The following is a 10000-nucleotide window of genomic DNA, read 5'->3' as shown; positions in this document are numbered from 1 at the left end:
ACCAACTCGCGACGGTGGTGGTGATGGTGGTGGTGGTGACATGGCGAGGTGGTGCGGTGTTGGGTGAGAGTGACGACGCGGCGATTGGGGTTGGGCGGCAGAGGCGGCGGCGGCGGCGGCGGCAGCGGCGGCGGGTTGCTGCCGACGACGCCGCCACTACTGCTGCTGCTGCTCATTATTTAGTCAACCCGACGCTGGAACATTGGTTACTTTTCTAGGATTCCCGTTTTTTACGATCCCCCATACTATAGTTTTGTACATCTTGAAGACATTCAACTCCTCCTCCTCCTCCTCCTGATCCTGTTCCTGTTCCTAATTCTCCTCATATCCCTCCTCCCCCTCTTCCTCCTCTTTTCCCACTTCATTCCTTCCTCCTGAGGGTTATCGAAGTTCAAACTCGTCATTCCCAGTCATAATTTTAATAAGATGTACCTTTAGCAGCGCTGCCTCACCGGGGCGGCGCCGCGGGGAGCTGCCCACACACACCAGGGCATCGCCGGGATCACGCTTGCCCCCCTACGTGCCCCAGCGCTCCAGGCACGTCCCCCCCCTCGTCTCGGCCGCCGCTCATCACCAGCCCTCGCGCAGGACACCACGCATGCAAAAGCACGATGAAAGCAAAAATACTCTGTTGTCTCTGTATTTGTTCCGTTGATGCGGGTTTGGTGCGTGGTGGTGCAGCGCATAGGCCTGTGCCTGACGCGACGTTCTCAGCGTGTGGCGAGGCGGGGTGCGGCGCGGGGCTCAGTGGTGATGCTCGACGCACAGGCTTCACCCACCCACCCCTAAGCCAATGGGCGAGCTACTCCCTGGCAGGCGGCCCCTGACTCAACTCAAAAAAAACCTGACGCTCACTAACAAATGGTCCCAGACTCCCTTCATCTAAGGCTCTCAGGTCCTCAAAGGGCTGCAGAAAGGTCGTGGTGATCCAGACAACTCTCGCCCTCCCGGCCTACTCAATTCAGATACAAACCTCGGGACGCAGGTGACCGCAGCCTCGGACCGCCTCGCCTCTTGGCCACGCCACGGCAAAGGTGGAATGTAATTTGTAATGTTAGCACCACCTGTAGAAAACACACACACACACACACACACAAACACAACCACATACAAACACACACACACACACACACACACACACACACACACACACACACACACACACACACACACACACAACGTATTCTAGCGTACATACAAGGCGTACACACACCAAGTATCTATTCCGATAGGTAATAGCAATCATAACCATCCCTTTACGAGACAAAGTGTAAAAAGAACAAAAAAAAACATAACGATAAGACAATACTCGTACCCTGCGTGAGGGAGGCATGCGTGAGGCAGTGAGCGGGGGCCGCGGTGTGGAGGCCGCCCCGCCGCCCCGCCACACTCTAGTCCCCGGCGGGAGAAGCACGGGCGCCCGGCACAGTCAGGAGCATAATCAGCCGGGTTCAGTGACGCCCCACCTGTCCTAGTCAACTATTATTAGGGATTATTAAGCTGTAGGTGCCTCCCTCCCTCCCCTTCCCTCCCCTCCCTCCCTTCCCCTCCCCATCCCCTTCCTCCCCACACCTCGTGCCCCGCAGTGAAGGCAGCCTGGTCGTCAGCTTCCAGAGGAGTCACCAATAGGAGGGCTAGCCAGTCCCCCTGTCCTCAGCTGGGCTGGCGGCAGGCGGCGACTGACTAACTGCTGCTGCTACGCCTGGAGGAACGCTCTCTCTCTCTCTCTCTCTCTCTCTCTCTCTCTCTCTCTCTACTGACCAGGCCCTCCACACAAGCCTCCACCTCATATGAAAACGTAATCTACAACTATCCATCCCTCTCCCCTCCCCCGATCTCCCCTCCCTCTTGGCCCCAGACCCCACCTCTCCCCCCTCCCAAGCTGACGCCAAGGGAAGTGTAATGTCGCTATATCATGAGTGTGACCATAATGAGAGGAAAGAGAATGAGAAAAGATAGAGAATGACTGACATGAAGAAAGGAAGCTGTGAGGGAGTGACGTGTCTTCAAGGAACAGGCAGAGAGGAAATGTTAAACTGACAAGAAAAAAAAAAAAAAAAAAGAAAAGAAATGATGAAAAGAGTGGATGTGAAAATCTCGGAGAAAAATGGAAAGGAAAAAAGAAGACAGAAACAAGCGGTTGAGTATAATAACGAAGAAGGAAAAGAGACAGAAGCAAAGAAGGGAAAAAAATAAGAAGACAGAAGAAGGAACCAAAGAATGAAAACAAAAAAAGTTAAGAGATAAAACAAACAAAAGAAAAGGCGGGAACTTTCGGTCAAACTTGAGAAAGAGAGAAAGAACGAAGGAAAAAAAAAAAAAAGGAAAGATAAAAGAGAGACAGAAATAGAGAAAGAGAGAGAAAGAGGTGCAAGTTTCCAGTCAGCCTTACGGATTCAATCATTTCTTTCCTCCTTTATTATTCTACCGTTAAGGTTCTCAAAGGGTTAGAATACCTGCCCCCTACCCCACCCTTCTCTTCCCCCCCTCCTCACCATTCCTCTTCCTCCTCCTCCTCCTCCTCCTTGTCTTCTTCCCTCACCTCCTCAGCCTGAAGCCCTCAAGTACCAGCTTCAGGGAACTAACAGAAGGAGGATGAAGAGGAAGAGGAGGGAGAAGGAGGAAGAGGAAGAAGAGGAGGAGGAGGAAGAGGAAGAATTTCATGGGGCATCAATCTAAGTGTTCTCTTGAAGGATATTAAAATAGTGTTGCGCTGTGAACGTCATTATTATTATTATTATTATTATTATTATTATTATTATTATTATTATTATTATTATTAGGATGAATGGTCGTAAGTGTTTTTTTTCCAATTCGTTCTTTTTTATTGATGGATTACTAATATTGTTCTATACATATGTACTACACTACTACTACTACTACTACAACTACTACAACTACTACAACTACTACTACTACTATTACTACTACTACTATCTGTATTACTAGATCAACTCTCATGGTTTTTTGAGTGTGCGTCTGTTTGTCTGTCTGTCTGTTCGTCTGTCCGTTGTACCTCGAGAGTCACCATCAAGTGCTGTCTGTGTCGTCTGTTCCTCAAACCTCCTCCTCCTCCTCCTTCTCCACCACCTCTCCCTCTTCCTTCTCTTCCTTATAATCATCTAATTCCTCATTCTATTCCATCTGCATCTTCTCCTAATCCTTGTGCTTCTCCTCTCCTTCGCAGTCATCCCTCCTCCACCATCGCCTCCTCTTCCTTCTCCTCCTACTCCTCCTCTTCTTCCTCCTTCACTTCCTAATTGTTGTAATAATCATCTAATTCCTAAATCTATTTCACCCGTATCTGCTCTTCCTCCTCCTCCTCCTCCTCCTTCTCCTCGGTGCAATCATCTTATACCTCCTTTTCACCCTTTCCCTTCCTCCTCCTCCTCCTCCAGCTCCTGCTCCTCCACTCGCTGTAGATACAACACTCACGTATAAGTGCAGGTTACTGCTGTAATAAATTTGTAACTTCCCATCCTAGCGTGTTCTTCATACATGGAGGGAGAGGGAGGAAGGGAGGGAATGGGGGAGGGATGGAAGGGGAAGGAAGGTAGGAGAGAGAGAGAGAGAGAGAGAGAGAGAGAGAGAGAGAGAGAGAGAGAGAGAGAGAGAGAGAGAGAGAGAGAGAGAGAGAGAGAGAGAGAGAGAGAGAGAGAGAGAGAGAGAGAGAGAGAGAGAGAGAGAGAGAGAGAGAACCACACACACACACACACACACACACACACACACACACACACACACACACACACACACACACACACACACACACACACACACACACACACACACACACACACACACACACACACACACACACTCACCAAATTATCTAATGATTGACTCGACATCTCTACTGCCTTAATCAAGCTACGTGTGGGAAAAGACGACAGAAATAGGACAAGGATTTCTCCCCGCCCACCTGTTTGTCTCCACCCTCCTCCACCTCCGAGTGACTACCACCAGGTAAGATGACAACACCACGTTACTTCCTGGAAACGTATGGAAGGAAATTCTATAGAAAGAACAGATAGATAGATAGATAGATAGATAGATAAAGAAAGAAAGAAAGAACAGATAGATTGATGGTCAGACAAAAATATAGAAATAGATGAATTAATAGTTCGCTATAAGGTTCTGTGGAGCACGACTGGCAAACACAATATCAGTCCAGAAGGTCCAGGGGTGGAAATAAACACTGCGTGAGTAATGGAGTGTATTGCTGCAGCCAATACAAATAACAAAGGGCTGACACGAACAGAGTCAGTAGTGGAGCTTACGATACGACAGCCAGCCAACAACTGAGCGTGACCCAAGCTGTCCTGTGGCGGCAGCGCGAAAATGACACCCCTACAATGCACTGGGAGACAGAGACATCATGCCTTTAATACACATAAAAACAAATAAATATAATGATAATATAAGATAATACAATATAATAGTAATAATAATAATAATATAAATATGTGGATGTGGGCTAACAAAACCCTGGGAGAGAGAGAGAGAGAGAGAGAGAGAGAGAGAGAGAGAGAGAGAGAGAGAGAGAGAGAGAGAGAGAGAGAGAGAGAGAGAGAGAGAGAGAGAGAGAGAGAGAGACTAAGAAGGAAGGGTGAAACAAGAGTTTTTAAAACATACAATATGTCGCCACAATTTTCAAAGTCCACACATATAAGAAGCTTCGTTCGTGTGAGTGTCTTTGTTATATATAAAATAGAAAACATAATAATCTGTCAATAGAACCATCAAACTACTCTTAAAAGCTCGTGTGACTAAACAAGAATCTTTTCAAAATATATGTTATGTGGCCACTATTTTTCAAAGTCAACAGAGATGATAAAATTTATCCGTAAGAGTGTTTATGTTACTGATGAGGTTGAAATCATGTTAATCTGTCAATGGAACGATGAATATACCCATAAATAACTGAAACAAGAATCTTTTAGAAATACGACTTATGTGGCCACTATATTTCAAAGTCCACAGTTATGAGGAACTCTGTTCGTAAGTGTTTTTGCTTTTGATTAGGTAGATATCATGTTAATCTGTCAATAGAACCTTCAAACCTTCCTTAAAAAACCTGTGTGACTGAAATAAAAGTCTTTTAAAATATACGTTATGTTGCCACAACTTTCAAAGTCCACAGACATGAGGAGCTTCGTACATATGAGTGTTTTTGCTACATATATATATATATATATTAGAAATCATATTAGTCTGTCAATAGAATCATAAAACTACCCTTAAAACCTCGTATGATTGAAACAAGAGTCTTTGCTATTGATAAGATAGAAATCGTGTTAATATGCCAATGGAACCATCAAACTACCCTTAAAAAACTATGTTACTGAAGCAACAATCTTTTAGAAATACAGTTTATGTGGCCACTATTTTTCAAACTCCACAGTTATAAAGGAACTTTGTTCGTAAGAGTGTTTTTTTTTTTCTTTTGATAAGGTAGATATCAATATGATCTATCAATAGAAACAAGAGACTTTTTAAAACAGATTATGTTGCCACAATTTTCAAAGTCCACACATAGGAGGAGCTTGCTTCGTATGAGTGTTTTTGCTATATATAAAGTAGAAATCATATTAAACTGCCAACGGAACTATGGAGAGATGGAGAGGGAACATGGTTAGGATGGAAAGAGGAGGAAAGGAAGAGAGGCGGAAGGGAAGAATAAATGAAAGAGGCAGCTAGTGGAGAGTGGGAGAGGACAAGCAGTGAGGGGAGTGAGGGAGAGGAGGAAAGGGAGAGAATGTAGAGGAAAGGTGAGAGGGAAAAATGAGACAGCTAACGGAAGGAGAGGGAAAGGGAGGAGGAAAGAAGAGAGAGAGAGAGAGAGAGAGAGAGAGAGAGAGAGAGAGAGAGAGAGAGAGAGAGAGAGAGAGAGAGAGAGAGAGAGAGAGAGAGAGAGAGAGAGAGAGAGAGAGAGAGAGAGAGAGAGAGAGAGAGAGAGAGAGAGAGAGAGAGATAGCCGTTTGGTCACAGGTGTGCTGGATAACAGGTGTGAGACAGTGTTGGAACAGCTGTGGGTGGCGGCTCGATCGACCCCACTACGGCCATTGGAGATTCAGCAACGATGGTGATGATAATAATGACGATGATGATGATGATGATGATGATGATGATGATGATGATGATGATGATGATGATGCATACCAGACCTAATCAATACATGGAGCACCTGAGACACTTTTGTATACCTTATTATCTCAGCAGCAGGCAAATTACTAGACCTATGCTGACACACTTCCACGCACCACGCACTACCTCCGCCACTTCCAAGAGGCTCTACTAGTTAAAAGCGATAAAGGTTTTCGATTCTGTTGCTAAGACTCTAGTGACAGATTAGCAAGATGTCTCCAGTATAAGCAGACGTACTTTTGAGAACCTTACTAATCACCTCAGGACCTTTAAAAATAGTAATGGTGAGACAGCAATGTTTCTGAACGTATACAGATGCAACGGGTGAGAGAGAGAGAGAGAGAGAGAGAGAGAGAGAGAGAGAGAGAGAGAGAGAGAGAGAGAGAGAGAGAGAGAGAGAGAGAGAGAGAGAGAGAGAGAGAGAGAGAGAGAGAGAGAGTGAGTGTGTGTGTGTGTGTGTGTGTGTGTGTGTGTGTGTGTGTGTGTGTGTGTGTGTGTGTGTGTGTGTGTGTGTGTGTGTGTGTGTGTGTAAGGACGGAGCTGTGGCAAAGCATTAGACGCCCCCGGCACATGTGTTGGGTGGCCCGGCAGGTGACAGGCTGGAGGCGGGTCCAGGAGTCATGCCTGAGGGTCTGGAATGCCACACCCTGCAAGCTGGGAACATGTTATCCTTGTGTGCTCCAAAAAAAATAATAAATAAAATAAAATAATAATAATAATAATAATAATAATAATAATAATAATAATAATAATAAATTGAGTCCAAAATGTCATGTTTATTATTCAGGTGAGAAGACTGAACGGAATAATTCGTTCAAGTGTTCATCCCCTTCGGCCCATAAATTCCCGTGAAAAGCCCACATGGTATAAATACAAAAAATAAAATAAAAAGATGTCATCACACTGTCTTTCCTTCCCAACATTGTTTTGCAAGTAATAACGCAGCAAGTCACTTATTTGTGCAGCCTTGCCTTCATTGCTTCTGCACCGCCTCGCTCCATGACGTCCTTCCTTCAGCCCCGTGGCGCTCATACAAGGCGGATGTCATTACGGTTTCCCGGGCAGCGGCCCCGCCAAGCACAGGACGCAAGGGGCAGGAGGGCAAGCTGGAAATGCGGGAAGCGTCTTGCAAGCCACAGCGAGGGGTAAAAGCATCCATTCCGTCTCTTCTGCTTCAAGGTGGCATGAAACTCCCTGCAATATATCCGCATGCCTCGTCTCAACCCCTTAATATCAAAAGGCTAGTTTCTTTGTTATGGTGCGCAATATATATGTTACACCCCGTTTGTGAAATTGCCCATTTCATGAAATGGGCAAACCTAATTATGAATGAACCTAATTCTAACCTAACCTATTCTATTCTAATTCTAACTTCTAATTCTAATTCTTCTAATTCTAACCTAACCTAAACCAATTCATGAAATGTGCAATGGAGAGGCCATTTCATGAAATGGTTAGGTTAGGTTAGGTTAGGTTAGGTTAGGTTAGGTTAGGTTAGGTTAGGTTAGGTTAGGTTAGGTTAGGTTAGGTTAGGTTAGGTTAGGTTAGGTTAGGTTAGGTTAGGTTAGGTTAGGTTAGGTTAGGTTAGGTTAGGTTAGGTTAGGTTCATTTCATGAATTGGGTTTGCCCATTTCATGAAATGGGCAATTTCACAAACGGGGTGTAACATATACACCCTCCCGGATAACTCAGCATAATAACAAGCCATCCACACAACACATCCTTTGAGTTTGCTTTCATCTGGCTGGTCGTATCTAAGTGACAGAAGCGTGTACGTACGTGAAGGCCATGACAGCAAGACAAAATGGCACCCCAGCAGTAACCTGAGCTGGAGCGGCTAGGCTAGGGGAGCAGCAGTGGCTAGAGTGGCCGCCCTTCACGATGAGGGATGACAGGGGTCGCGTCAGTACAGGCAGCGAGGGAGGTGGTGCGTCACGTCATCAGATGTCTCGAGACCATCGGACACCGCCACGCATCACCCAGGACACCACCTCACCCACTACATCTGCACACCTACAAAATAATCCAACCTAACGTAACTCATTCACCCGAGCCACGCCTCTCACACCCCCACCGCGTGTACCAGCGAGACGGAAGTGCATGTTTTGTTTTGTTTTTCTTCTTAAAATTGCAGATTAAATTATGCAGTAAAATGAGAATACTGTTATAAAAGTATATATCAACCGACTGTGTTTTTCTTTTCACTCATGTGTGTGTGTGTGTGTGTGTGTGTGTGTGTGTGTGTGTGTGTGTGTGTGTGTGTGTGTGTAATTCACCTCGGTCGCCTGCTGGTCATCCAGCCAGTCTTCCCCATTACGGAGCGAGCTCAGAGCTCATAGACCGATCTTCGGGTAGGACTGAGACCACAACACACTCCACACACCGGGAAAGCGAGGCCACAACCCCTCGAGTTACATCCCGTACCTATTTACTGCTAGGTGAACAGGGGCCACACATTTGCCTCGCCGCTTACCGGGACTCGAACCCGGGCCTCTCGATTGTGAGTCGAGCGTGCTAACCACTGCACTACGCGGTGTGTGTGTGTGTGTGTGTGTGTGTGTGTGTGTGTGTGTGTGTGTGTGTGTGTGTGTGTGTGTGTGTGTGTGTGTAAAATATAATTATTATCTACGAATAGCTTCACATGAAATAACTTAGTGAATAATTCCCTGAAACAATCCAGAGATAAAGAAGAGAAATTGCCACAATCACCACAACAAACAACCCAGCCAAGCCAAACACGAAGCATTAACCAGACAAACATCAAAACTACCACACTCAACAACTCCACTAGAGGGAATCACGTCTGCATGCCACACAACAGGTAGTCAGGCACTCACCCACACCCGCGTCCCTCCCTTAGTGCACGGCGTCACCCTGCGCTCTCCTCCATGACCCCAAGGCCGCTTGCTTCTCGTCCCTCCGCTGGCATATCAACATCGCCTGGGGGGGAAGGAGGGGAGAAAAATTAGAGCACAACTTCCCGTCTAGTCTGGAGTCTGGGAGCCTCTCACCGGACAACGCTCCTGCGACTGGCGCCTCCCCGCAACATCCACCACTATACAGGAAAAAGGAAGGATATAGGCCCGTATTTCTCTCTCTCTCTCTCTCTCTCTCTCTCTCTCTCTCTCTCTCTCTCTCTCTCTCTCTCTTCGAAGCCAAGTGAGTGTTTCTTCTGTTAATAATGAAGAAATATCGCTAACCTGTCACTACAACCATAAGAAAAAAACTGCCTTAAAAATGAGTGTGACTTCAGGGGCAGCCTTTCCAATGTAGCGGAAGTGCGGCGCTGGGGTGTTTCAGAACTGTGGAAAGAAAGAAAGAAAGAAAGAAAGAAAAAAGAAAGAAAGTAAGTAAGGAAGAAAGAAAAGAAAAGAGGAAAGGAATGCACTCAACACACGCCTTCTAAAAATGAGCTGGATGGCTAAGCTGCAATGTCCTCCTCCTCCTCCTCCTCCTCCTCTTTCTAAGCCGTGTCACTGGCTATTGCTAAGGATGATCTGCTAATGTAAGAGATTTAAGACATCAAAAATAAGCTCCTAATAGTTATACAACGTTCGTTCGCGCACACACACACACACACACACACACACACACACACACACACACACACACACACACACACACACACACACACACACACACACTCGTTTCAATCACCTTTCATAACACCTCAGCTCATCCTCGCAGCCACACTCTATGCACGCTACAGTGACGCACGCTTACTCCAATCTGTGTGTGTGTGTGTGTGTGTGTGTGTGTGTGTGTGTGTGTGTGTGTGTGTGTGTGTGTGTGTGTGTGACAGGCATGTGCTCCTCTCACAACACACACACACACACACACACACACACACACA

At 46.1% G+C, this 10000-nt stretch overlaps 2 long non-coding RNA genes across 2 annotated transcripts in view; both read right to left on the bottom strand.

Annotated features, from left to right (window-relative positions):
* LOC123499797 overlaps nucleotides 1–10000 on the bottom strand; it is a 30141-nt gene that overhangs the window by 6587 nt on the left and 13554 nt on the right. The window lies entirely within an intron of this gene.
* The window catches only part of LOC123499795, an 11023-nt gene continuing 2093 nt past the window's right edge, over nucleotides 1071–10000 (bottom strand). The window contains exon 2 of the long non-coding RNA XR_006673107.1: nucleotides 1071–1753. This is a non-coding gene — a long non-coding RNA (uncharacterized LOC123499795). The remainder of the gene's footprint in view (nucleotides 1754–10000) is intronic.

The sequence above is a fragment of the Portunus trituberculatus genome, chromosome 50 (assembly GCF_017591435.1).
Source record: "Portunus trituberculatus isolate SZX2019 chromosome 50, ASM1759143v1, whole genome shotgun sequence".
Classification (NCBI taxonomy): Eukaryota; Metazoa; Arthropoda; class Malacostraca; order Decapoda; family Portunidae; genus Portunus; species Portunus trituberculatus.
This window is presented reverse-complemented; position numbering and strand designations above follow the sequence as displayed.